Below are 12,887 nucleotides of genomic sequence, written 5' to 3' on the forward strand. Positions count from 1 at the left end.
CTGTGAGTCAGCAATGCTGCCAGTGGTGGGATGCCACTGACCAGGACTGACCACAGGAGCCCTCACCTCCTGAGAACACCAGGGTGGCTCTGTCCCTTTATTTCCCTTCCCAGAGAAAAGAGCTGCAATGGGGGAAGCCTTTTTGGCATCACTTTTGGTGAAAAAATCACCAGGTTTGATGTAAAGGTGAGTGTGGTCTGTGCTTCTCAGGCAAGATCCACCCCACCATCCTCCTTTCCAGGTTGTGTCAGGTTCTCAAGGCAATCACGAAATCCAAGAATGGTTTGGGTTGAAGGGACCTTAAAGATCATCCTGTCACACCCCCTGCCATGGTAGGGACACCTTCCACTACCCCAGATTGCTCCAAGCCCTGTCCAACCTGGTGTTGGGCATTTCCAGGGATCCAGGGGCAGCCCCAGCTTCTCTGGGCACCCTGTGCCAGGTCCTCTCCACACTCACAGGGAAGGACTTTTTTTTGTAGGACCCCAGGTTTATTTGTTTTTAGACATGGTGGGGAAGGGATCTGAAAGCTGTGTCCTACTGCTCCTGACAGGCTGCCCTCTCCATCCAGGGACTCCGTTCCTGGTGCACTTCCTTTCCCTTTTGCTCACCCAGCCCCAAGGAAATCAGTCTCTTTGTCCCTAGCAGCTTTCTTCCTATGAGTTCCCTCAGCCTAAATTAATTATCTGTCCAAATCCACTCTCAGCCCTTCTGTGTCTTTTCAACATAAAATTTTGGCACTCCCCTGCCTTTGTCAGCTCCTGGTCTCCCTTTCCAGGTAAAATATTTCTCTCCGGGTCAATCATTTCTGTGGAAGCAAGGAAACAATGATGTAATGAGAGAGCTATGCCAACCAGCTGAGGCGCTGCTCAGACAGAGCCAGGGAAAAGTCCTCACTGGGAGATGAAATTCTTGTTCTGATGAATCAAGTGGGAAAATTCCCACTGACCTCACCAGGGTCAGGCCCCACTGCCAGAGGGCTGACAATTCATTCATCCAAGCGTCTCCATTCACTGAGGAGCAGCCCAGCTACTCTCCTCGGGTCATCACTGGCACTCCAGCACACACAGGGAGATGCCAGCTCTCCCCTGGAGATCCCTGCAGTTGGATGAACCCTCAGGAGAGCCAGATTAGCCAGAGCTGGCTGTTGGCTTGGGAACTGATACTTAAAACAGGGACCGGAGCCAAATTCCTGCCCATGTCCAGCCCATCCCTCTGACGCACGCTGAGGTACGAGGACAGCACAGGGAGGGGTTTGAATCGAGGCACCTCTCCAAATCAAACAGTTTGTTTCTCACATTCACCTCCAGGGTTCATTATTCGTGCCCCTCATCTGGGGATGCTCAGCCATAGTGGTCACAGCCTGGTCTAGGAAAGCAAAGAGTGGGTTCATAATGCTCACCTTGCACATCTCCCAGACAGTTTTGGACCTGCTAGCCAGCCAGATTTCAATCAGGAAAGGTGAAAATGCTCAGTTTATAAGGAATATTGTCCCTCTGGCAGTAGTGTGCATGCAGCCTGACGCTAACAGGTATGTTCCTGCTGTCCCACAGCTGTGTGTCCCTTGTTTGCTGATCTGAGTAGAAATAACCCCAAAAATCCCCAAAGCACAACCCAACAACAACCAAAAAAATAAACAAAAATCCATCGTCATTTCTGCCTGATTAATAAGATGAACTGAATTCTCTTCCAGTCTCACTCAGAGGGAGGAGAGAGAAAGCACCAAGGACATGGTGGATGGTAGAGAATGGCACTTACAGACTTCACAAAACTGTTTCTTGATGCGGTTTCTTGACTCCTGAGCTCACTTGCGGCAAAGCACCCAGCTCAGCTCATGGGAAGCTGCTGGAACAGCAGCATGAGCTGCTTTGGTGTAAGAGTATGATAGGGAATGCTGCTCAAATTAATTAATCCCTAGTTGGAGTATCCTGTAACCCTGGGGAGGAGGAGGAACCATAAAATCATCATAGAATCACAGAATGGTTTGGGGACCTTAAAGATCATCCAGTTCCAACCCCCTGCCATGGCCAGAGAAGTGCTGAACTCCCCTGAGTGGCCATCCTTGTTCATCCACTCAGCACAGAGCTTCTCATGAGACCACACTCAAACACCATTCTCCAACCCTTTAAACCCAAAAGCCAAAAAACACCCACTGTTTGAGGCACTCAGTAAAAGCCATTTCCACTGTGACCCTTTGCCAGAGGATTTCCCCCCATGACCACCAGTCCTGCCCAGCTGGGACCATTTCCCAGAGTGCAGACCCTCTTGCAGTCAGCAAAGCTCAGCTGAATCCAACCCTTTCCCTGCAGGCTGCATGTAGGAGTAGAAGGGACAGTGAGGATAAGGGGGGACTTAATGAAAAAGTGAAATCTCCCATCCCTTGAGAGATGCAGGCTAGGGAGAGTTTAAACCAGGCCAGAGAAGACATTAAGGGTTTGTCCTCACAGGTGAAAGCCAAATGAGAAAGGATTTTTGTGGGAAATGCTTGACTGAGCTTTGAACTCCAGCTGTCTGTACCTGATAGAGCTCAGAAGGGTACAAAATAGGGGTTTTTTAGTATTACCTTAGCAGATCTACACCTAAATGAGATGCAAAAATCATCCAGACCTCTTGGGATGTATATTTGGGATCTCTGCAGCCATACAGACAGCCAGCATAGAGCCCTACCCTCAAGCCAGGTCCGTCAACCAGCACAAGCCTCCTGGATAACTGGGGGTTTTAGTCCCTCAAAGCATGGCATGAATTCCCTTGTCGGGATTTGTTTGCTGTTCCCAGGCAACAGGCCAGTGTTTGTGTAGCAGAGAGAGCCAAATCCTCCTCTTCTACCCTAAAAACATAACTGTGAGAGGAGATGTGCAATCAGGAGCAGGATGGTGTTGGATGGGCTCCTGCTTGGGGAACCTGAGGTGCCACAGCCGTGGGCAGCCCCTTAGATCCAGATTGTCTCTGACATCTGTGGCAATCCCACGCAAACCAGTGCAACCATCTGGATGCCTGGATCTTCCTTCACCCCCACACAGGAGAAAGGGGTCACATTCCAACATTCTACCTGCTCACGTGGAGCTCTTCCACCTCCTGTGGGGTGAAAGAAATCCCCTCACCCTGATGCCTTAGGTTTTAACTTTTATATTTTTCAAATCCTGTACTGCCCAGTGTGTAACTCTGAAGTTTCTTGCAGCCTGTTCACTTCTGCTTTCTCGTGCTAGGTCTCTACGAAGCCTCTCCGGGCCTGCTCTCCAAGGACACCCAGACCGTCCTAGGCCCAAAAAGTATAAACCAAAACCCTTTGAGAGGGTGGCAAGCCGACGAGAAATTACATCATTAAACTGAAGCTTTAATTGGAGAATTAACCCTGATATGCAAATGAACCAAACCTGTAAAAGTGTGAAGAACTCGTGACCTGTTGTCCATCTTGGGGTCCATCTTGGCAGTGGCCTCTGGCTCCCCAGGGGTACCTTTGCAGGCCTTTCAAATAAATACCTACCTTTATTCCCTTACTCCTGTCTAGCCTCTGTTTTTAGGTGGCCTTTTAAGACATCAACCACAGCCCAGCTCCAGGGCGTGCTGGGGAGATAAAATAGGTCAGGATTCAGAGGCTGTATCTACATGAGTAAACCAAATCACACGAAGCTGAGCCTCAGAAATCAGTGGATACTCACAAGTGCTGTCAGAAAATGAACCTTTTGCCACGCTGTTCCTTGGCACAGTTTGGGAGTGAGCAATGCCAGGAATGATCCATAATTGACATCTGGATGAGGCCCTGCACTGGAAAGGAGAATTTAATTGCACAAGGTGTGCTCTGACCATTTTCTGTGAGGCAAAACCATCATTTCCTGCTGTGTCCAGCTCTGGGGTCCTCAACATAAGACAGACATGGACTTGTTGGAGTGAATTCTGAGGAGGCCATAAAAAGTGGTCTGGAATGAGAGCCATGGGGGGTTTCTGGGCTAGGGCTGAGCCCAGAGCTGAGCCCACGATCATTTCTTCACAGGCTGAATTGCAGGGCTCTGTCAGTGCTTGCTTGGTGTGGTAAAAAGCCATCTGTGGGATTGGCAGTAGGAGGTGGCATCACAAGCTGGCCAAAGGGTTCCTTCACCCAAGGAATTGCTCCTGCTGGCAAAAACTTATCCCAGAATGCATTTAAAAATCGGGCTGCTCAGGTCCTGGCCTGAAGGCAATGAAGTCAGTGGAAACATCCCTCCTGTTTGGGGCCAGAGAGCAGATATAGATTGATTTGACTCCTCCCAGACCCAAAACCTCTCAAGCATCCAGGAGCCGATTCTTGTGCCATGTGTCTGAGCACAGATCAGCCTTTGTGCATGGTGAGCTCTGAAAAAAGACATCTGCTGGCAGGTTGGGAAGCAGGGGAGGGGGGAAGGCTGCTGGGCCAGCCCCAGTAGGCTCACCAGAGGCTGAGGCCAACACGGCAGCGGGACCACGCCAAAGGGAGCAAGACCAGCTGTTGTTCAAGCAGTTGCCCAAGGGACAGAGATTTCCTGCCCCTGATTTCTGGAGGAAATCTGCTTTTTGTTGGTACTGTCTAGTCCTGGCTTTCTTTCCCAAGGCATGTTCTGCGACTCAACCCGTGTACCACAGCTGCAGAGCAGGGGCTTGTGGTGGTGTGGGGATGCATCCTGGTCCCCGTGGAGCCTGCAGCATCCAAACAGCTCCAGGCACAACTCACCCTCTGCAATGGTGATGCTCCCACCAGGGGAGAGCAGCTGAGCTGGAGACAAACACCTGGAATTTTGCCATCCATCGTTGGGAACACTGTGGCCACGTGGTACCCTGGCTCTGTGCTCCACATCCTCTCTGGAGCACACCAAGCCATCTGCACACACATGTTCAGACACTTCAGGTCGCACACTCAGAGCAGGACCCTCAGAGGAGCATCCACACACTCCTCCCTGCTTGGGCTGAAGCTCAGGAACAGCCATCTCCTTTCTGGTGGATAAATGCTGCCCAAATTCTTTGCCTTGGAAGCTCTTCCCTGTGAGGGTGGCAAGGCCTTGGCACAGGTTGGCCAGAGAAGCTGGGGCTGCCCCTGGATCCCTGGAAGTGTCCAAGGCCAGGTTGGACAGAGCTTGGAGCAACCTGGGATAGTGGTAGGTGTCCCTGCCTGTGGCAGGGGGTGTGACAGGATGATCTTTGAGGTTCCTTCCAACCCAAAGAATTTAATGATTCCATAATTCCACGAGATCCTGCTGCACCATCTCTCATGCTGGAGATGCCAATCCTCAGAGGTACAGGGTGGGTTATGGCCTTCTACCCAAGCAGTGCCACCAGACTGGCAGAGCACCAACACTCTTCCAGAGGCTCTACACACCTCCTTGCATCCAGCCCTCCCCCAGGTGGGTTTCCAGACCCATTCCCCTTCCCAGGCTGTGTGTGGCCAGTTTGCAGGACACCTTGGTTAAGAGCTCAGTGTCCCTTGCTCCAAAGTCCAACTGGTGAAGGCCCCTTTATCTTCACTGTTTGATGAAGGTGATCCTTGCTCTGTTCAAGCAGCCTGAAGGACATGAGGTTTGCATTTTCCAACACTCCCTGGCATCCAGCCCGCAAAGAAAAAGCCATCGAGGTGACTTCTGAAGGGAAAAGGGAAGACTTGGTGATGGCCTCCACTGCGTCATTGCTGTAAAAAAAGCCTTTATAAAGTTTCTATTTCCTCTTCCTCCATTTGTTGTTGGTTGGGGGACATTTCTGCTCGTTGTTTGCTTTGTGTTGTTTTCCCAAGTTGAAACGCAGGTCTCATCTCTACTGATTTCCTGGAACTGACCTGGAGAACTGGTACAAACCTGAGAGCCTGCCAGGACCCCTGGGAGAGCTGTAATCCACAAGCTTTCCTAACACCATGGAATACTGCAGGGAGGTATCCCAGCTTTCCCACTGAATAAGTACATAAATGGATAAAATCTTAAATTGCCCTTTTTTTCTGGACAGTTGTAAATAAAACCTTGGCAAACATCCTCTCTGCAGCCTGGAAGTTGGGAAATTGACACAGACCCATGATTTTTTTAAGGATCCCATTATTTTCAAGCCAACTTTGTGTGTTGGAGAATGCTGAGGAGGAGACTCTGGATTTTTTCACGCTTGACTGTGTCAGTGCTAAACAAAGAGAGTGAGAGCTGGAAATGAAAAAAAAAACAAAACAAAACCCAGCATTTTGATACTTGGATTGGATTTTAACATCACATGCTCAAGCCTACAAACACAGAGCCAGATTGGGTCAGTCCCAACATCCTGTCTCCAGCAGCAAGCAGTAGCAGACTCCCTAGTGCTCAGTGCTGTTTGTCAATAAAACCCTGATTTTTCCGCCCCTTTTTGGTCTTTTTCCTTCTTTTTTTTTTCTTCTTTTTTTTTTTCCTTTATTTCCCCTTTACACTTTTTGTCTGTAACACGGTGTGACTGAGAGCAGGCACAGCCAGTGCTACTGTTTGCTGTCGTGTTGAAATGCACCTGAGATTGACAAAGATCCCTCCACTCCAGGAGAATTACACAACCCCCCTGGCCACTATAAATCCAGGATTTCCTCTCTTCTTCCTCTCTTTAGGGCCCTTCACTCCTCCTCGGGGTGGAACCTCCACCCACGCCGAGCCATGCGGGTTCTCCAGCTGCTCTTTGCAGTCGTTGTCATTCTCCTCCTCCAGGGCATTCCGGGTAAGGACAAAATTCTCACAGGGGTTGGCTTCTGCAGGACTGTGGAGAGAGAAAAGGCAGGTTACTGACCTGAGGTAGAAGAGGACAAGACAGAGCCTTCAAGTCAAGGCTGACCTAACTCTTGCTTCCAAGGAAAAAATTTCTCCTGAGATGGTCTCCATGAAATTCCTGGCTGCAGCTGTCCCAGGTCCATAGGCTGTGCATCCCCTCCTCTCTGTGCCCTCAAAACTCACCCAGAAATGATGAGCCTAAGCTAGGAGCCTGAGCTTTGCTTCTGACCAGGATAAAAGCCTTATCCTGCACAAAACAAGGAGAATCCCACTAAATTCTACATGAGTGGAATACAGATGTGGCAAATGCAGGAAGATGCAAGTGTGACCAGAAGGTTGAGGGAGGTGATTTTTGCCCTCTGATCTGCTCTGGTGAGATCCCACCTGAAGAGCTGTTTCCAGCTTTGAGATCCCCAACATCAGAAGCTGATGGAGCAAGTCCAGAGGAGGCCACAGAGATGCTTCAAGAGCTGGAGCTCCTCTGCTCTGGAGCCAGGCTGGGAGAGCTGGGGGTGTTCACCTGGAGAAGAGAAGGCTCCAGGGAGACCTCAGAGCCCCTTCCAGTGCCTAAAGGGCCTCCAGGAGAGCTGGAGAGGGACTTGGGACAAGGGATGGAGGGACAGGACAAGGGGGAATGGTCTTAAGCTGAAGCAGGGTAGGTGTAAATTAGAGATTAGGAAGGAATTCTCGGCTGTGAGGGTGGTGAGGCCCTGGCACAGGCTGCCCAAAAAGGCTAGGGGCTCTCCATCCCTGGAAATGTTCAAGGCAAGGTTGGGTGAGGCTTGGATCAACCTGGGATAGAGGAAGGTGCCTCTGCCCATGGCAGGAGGCTGGAAGTAAATGATCTTTAATGTCCCTTCCAATTCAAATCATTCTGTGTTTCTTTGATTCTATAAAATCAAAATCATCTTTCGGGGGGAAAAAGCAGGGGTAAAGGCAGATAATTTACTTTTTTTGTCTGTCTGTTTTCTTCTGGGATTCTGGTTTGATAGAAAAATATTCCTTGGCTTGGTATTTTTACTGGCTGCTTGTATACGCAGGTCAGGAATTCATGTTTCATTCAGGTGTCAGATCATTATGACAGAATTTTGGTGATATCACAGTCACAGAAGGCAAATCTGATAACCAAGAAGAGGAGATGTACTTGCTTAGCCTGTGTATGCTCTAATTTATTTAACTGAACTCCTGGGGATAACGAGGGGAGAGAGAAGGGTTTGCCCACTCCACTGGTGGTGGACCCTCCAGAACTCCCAAAACTGATGTTTCTGCTGTGTCTAGAGAGAAGCAGCACATCCCTTTTTATCAAAACAGCAAAAGATTTGAAAAACCAAGCAAACTAAAATCCTAAACCACCAAGAATCCAAAAAACCCTCCAAACAAACCAATAGATAAAACACCTGTTCCAAAAGGCACTTCTCTGTCTTCTGATGCTGTCCAACCTCACCTAACTCATCTAAGCTAACATAGCCAGCCCAAACCTCCCTGTCTCACCCAGGCCAGTCGTTAGGAGACTCCCAGTGCTTGCTGGATGGAAAAGCTCCTCCCAAGCACGTCTGATCCTCACCATGGAACCAGCTGAATTTCCCTGCTGCAGACTGAAAGCATCCCATTGCTCAGGCACCAACACCAGAGGGGCTCCCAGTAGATTCTGTGGTTCTGAGTAGGTTCCAGCTCTCCTAACCAGGTCTCCTGTCCTCTTTACCCAGCAGCCAGAGGCCTTTCAGACAGCCAGCAGTGCAGAAGCAACCACGGCCACTGCCGGAGGCTCTGCTTCCACGTGGAGCGCTGGGAAGGGAGCTGCAGCAATGGCCGCCTGCGCTGCTGCCGGTGACAGCGGCCACTCCAGGGCAGTGTGACAGCCCCAGCACAGCGACCAGTGACCCTGCAGCCAGAACTGTACATAGGACCTGTCCTCGGACACCTCCGTGCCTCCACTTGTAGCTCGGTTTGTCTGTCTCCAATAAACCTGTTGGCTTTCTATGTCCTGCTGGGTCCGGAGTGCAGCCGTGTTTCCCCCTCACATGGACCACCCTGCCTGACACTTGGGGGTTGGTGCTGCTGGAGGTGCACTGGGGGATCCAAAACATCTGAGCAAAGGTGGGAGATGTGGTATAGGAGCACGGGGTGTCCTTCCCAGAGTGGCAGCAAGAGAGGGATCTGCTGGGCTGGTCCAAGCAGTTATGAAGCCTCTCTTCGAGCCCATTCCTCTGCCTCTGTCTCAGTCACTGCCTTTAACAGCCTCAATTTCTTGCTCTGTTCAGAAGAGGTCATGGCAGGATTCATCCTCTTCAAGTGGATGGATCCAAGACAGAGGTATGATTTTCCCTCCAGAAATGCCACTTCCTCTCCCACAGCAACAAGGTCAAGCTGGGTGGGTGGCTCAGGTTGTCCAACCTGATCTCGTTGAAGATGTCCCTGCTCATTGTAGGGGTGCTGGACTAGATGACCCTTAAAACTCCCTTCCAACCCAAACCATTCCATGATTCTGTGTTCCACCTCTGTGAGGAGGTAAAGGTGGGTGTGGCTGAGAAATCCCTGTGGGCAAAACAATTCAAAAAACTCACCCACTCTCACAGAGAGTGTGGTGGGTTCTGCATCTGCCCTGCTCCTGCATGGAGCAATTCCCAGGTGAAATCTTACTTCCAAAATGCAAGGGCTCCCAGACTCTATCCCAACGTCACCCGAGGGGTATCACTGCCTCTTTTCCTGTGTATGCTGATTTATTGAATGGCAATGACCCAAGGCTAAGCTCACTTCCAGCAGCTCCTCACCAAGGTGTAAATGTTGTGGGCTGTGGACTGTTGTTGACTGAAGGAAGGGGAACTGCCCACCATGGTGTGCTCTGGAGCAGGACCCCAGCAGCAAGTCCTCACCTCGGAGGTGGTGAGGTGGAAAGGAGGTGGTGTAGGATGAGTAGGAATAGAGATGTCTTGGAGCTGTGAGTAGAGAGATGGCTTGGAAGGGTATGAAAGGCTCCTCAAGAGGAAAGCTGGAAGATTCATCTCTGGAAAACACCAAGTGTGATATCTAGGATGTGAAAGCAATGAGGTGGGCAAAATTCCCACCCTAAAACCCCCAGCTACACACCTGGCTTCAACCTAAACCCACTCTGCTGTCAACCCCAGAGGGACCAGTCCTGCCCTCGAGGAAACCAGTAAATCCAGTGACCTAACTGTGCCAGTTGACACGCAGTGGAGATCTGACCCATCTCTGGACTGTGAGCCGGGAAAGATCCCCTCACTCCTCCTACCACCATGAACTGAAGCAGCGAGGAACTGCTGGGCTCCATGCTGGCATATCCCGTCCCTGCTCCTGTGGCTCTGCAGGCTGCAAACACAGTGGCAATGCCTCCAGGCAGTCCCCTCTCTTGGATGCTTCTCCTCTCCGTTGAGTGACAGTCTGGCTCCTTGGGGACCTTGGAAAGCTCAGCCAGAGGTTAGCAGCCACTGCGGCTCACATGAGCCATCAGCCCCATCGAGAGATAAGGCTCCCCTTGATAACAGGACCTGCCAGAACTGAGCCTTCCGTTTTTCCACCTTTTTGAAGTCTGGCCGGTGAAGTTTTGCAGAACTTTGTCTTTTTGCCAAAGTAACCAACTTCCAGCTCCAGCCTTTGCCTTCCCTCCTTTTCCCCGGCCTCCTCCCCCTTGCCTTCCCTCTTCCTCCTCACTCCTCCAAGCGCAGCCTCTCCATGGGGCTGATAGGGATTCTGGGGGGGAGGATGAACATGATGAGGGGGTGATGTCATCTGTTTTTGGCCCTTCAGAGGAGCAAGGGTTAGGCACGTCTGCCTCTACCCAGGCTGGCGCCGGGAGCAACTGGGAGCCTTCCTCTGGCAGCCGCCTCTGCGCCTTATCAGGGGCAGGATGACATCCCGGGGCCAGGATGCCGGAGCTGCGAGGGAAAGGAGGTGGGGAGCCCCTGAATGTGAACCCTGTGAGAGCCTGGGTGTGCACAGGGATGTGTCTGTGTGTGTGTGAGCTCGCTGGCCGCAGGGAAATCGCTCCCAGCAGGATGGAGCCGGCTATCAGCCTCCGGAGAAGGGGAAAGTGCCTCTGTGCCAAAGTCCAGACAAGTCAAGGGTGATGCTGTCGCCCAGCTCTGCTCCTGGGAGGGTTTAACCTCTCGGATCCAGGCAGACAACCTGGAAAATCCACCTGAAAAAGGTTAGAAGATGCCCCTTGCCATCAAAGGAGAAAGTCAAGGCAGAGGGAGGGAGACAAATTCGTCTGTCCCATACCCAAAGCTCAGGGTCTGGAGTGATCTCAAGCAGAGCTGGGTACAAATTTACCACAGAAATGGTTTTGGGATGGACCAGTGTGTCCTTTTCTTGTTTTGGCAACTTTTTTCCAAGGTGGGACAGAAAACCTTCGTCCTCCATAAAATAGTGATAATGCTAACACCACCCCCTCTTTTCTTCTCTCCCCCAGAAATATGGTGTGATCAGAAAAGTGTGAAATATTTTTGGCTAAATCCAGGGAAAGCTGGCTTCCTATCTCCTACAACACAGCCTCAGAAGGGAAAAGTCTTTTGGGACATGGGAGCCCAAGGAGAGAGACAGTTCCCTACAGCAACCATCTTAAAACATATTTAATTTTGTATTCTTTCTTAATGTTAGAAAGAATATTTTTTCCCCCATTCTGATGGAACACCATGCTCACTTTGGGGACCAGTGCTCTACAGGGAAAGGGAGATTTTGGGGAGAGCATCTGCAGCCCCTGAAGTTTGGAACAGAAATCTAAACAACTGGTAGGTCTCCTTCCAGCTGGAAAATTTATAAAATTGATTATCGTTTGCTTGGAATAAATAGGGTTTTCTGTGAAAGTTAATCCCAGCTGTTGTAACTAGAGTGAGAAAATAGAAACTGACAAACTAGGAGTGCTGTAAAATCAGAGGGAGTGGCCTCAAGCTGTGCCAGGTGAGGTTCAGGTTGGACATCAGGAGGAATTTCTTCATGGAAAGGGTGCTCAGGCATTGGAAGGAGCTGCCCAGGAAGGTGTTGGAGTCTCCATCCCTGGAGGTGTCCAAGGAACGTCTGGACATGGTGACAAGGTGGGGATCGGTCACAGGTTGGACTCAATGGTCTTGGAAGTCTTTTCCAACCTAAATGATCGTGTGATTTGTGTCAAATGCGCCTCTGCCAACCAAACCCTGGCACATTTTTTTCCATGAAAAAATTGATGCCCTGTGTGTACATCCCGACAAGGGGACTGGGAAGAAACGCAGCCACTGGCACCGCCCCGTGCTGACCTCAGCTCCCCACATCAGCAAGAAAGCCTGGCATTAGCTCAGCCCCAGCACCTCAGAGGCTGTGCAATGAAGTACACTTTTCGTCTAGGCATAAATAAATGACTTCACCCTTCTGGCAAGCTGCTCCAGGCTCTTTCAGCAGCTCCACGTGGAAGAACGGCAGCGCTGGAGCAGCACAGCCCCTCTCGCCACAGAGGGAGCGCTGGCTGGTGGGGAAGCTCCAAAACAAACACTGTGGTGAGCAGCTGCTGGGCTGCTCTCCAGCTCGACAGCAAAGCCACCTGAAGCCAAAATCTCAGTTTGTGGCTCTCAGTTTGGAGACGCCCCAAGGCGGTGTGCAATTTGGGGAATGTGCAGGGGAATGGCTTTGCACCCCAAATGAGGAGGGTGGATGCACCCTTTTCCCTCTCCAGCCTCCTTCCCAGACCACAGCTTGCAGGATCCTTCCCCAGATTCCACAAGCACTCAGGTTGTCTTCCAGGACTATCCCCCCGTGCCTGGGATGGACACGAAAGCTGTCAGGAATCTTTATTGTCCAGATCTTCGCATCGTTATCAGTGACTCCCACACACTGGAAATGAGATATGTGTGACAACATTTTTTCCATCAGAGAGCTTATCATGGCTGAGAAGAAGGGAAGGGGCTGGGGAGGGTGATGGGGAGGAGGAGGAGGGAAGGAGGGGAGGTGCATGGGCATGAACGCCCACCCAGCCCATCCTCCACCCGTCCATGATCCCACACCTATGGAAGAAGGAGAGGAAAATCAGGGTTTTGGAGGAATGTGTTGTCAAAGCAGTTGTGTCAGACCTAAGACCTCCTGACCCAGTCGAGCCAGTCCTAAATTCCTCGGGTAAGATCCGAAAACACCCTTCCTGCAAAAGCATCTCTTAATTCATATGGGTGTACGTACAAATGAGGAGACCTTCTGCAA

This window comes from Corvus brachyrhynchos, unplaced genomic scaffold (genome assembly GCF_000691975.1).
Source record: "Corvus brachyrhynchos isolate BGI_N302 unplaced genomic scaffold, ASM69197v1 scaffold203, whole genome shotgun sequence".
Classification (NCBI taxonomy): domain Eukaryota; kingdom Metazoa; phylum Chordata; class Aves; order Passeriformes; family Corvidae; genus Corvus; species Corvus brachyrhynchos.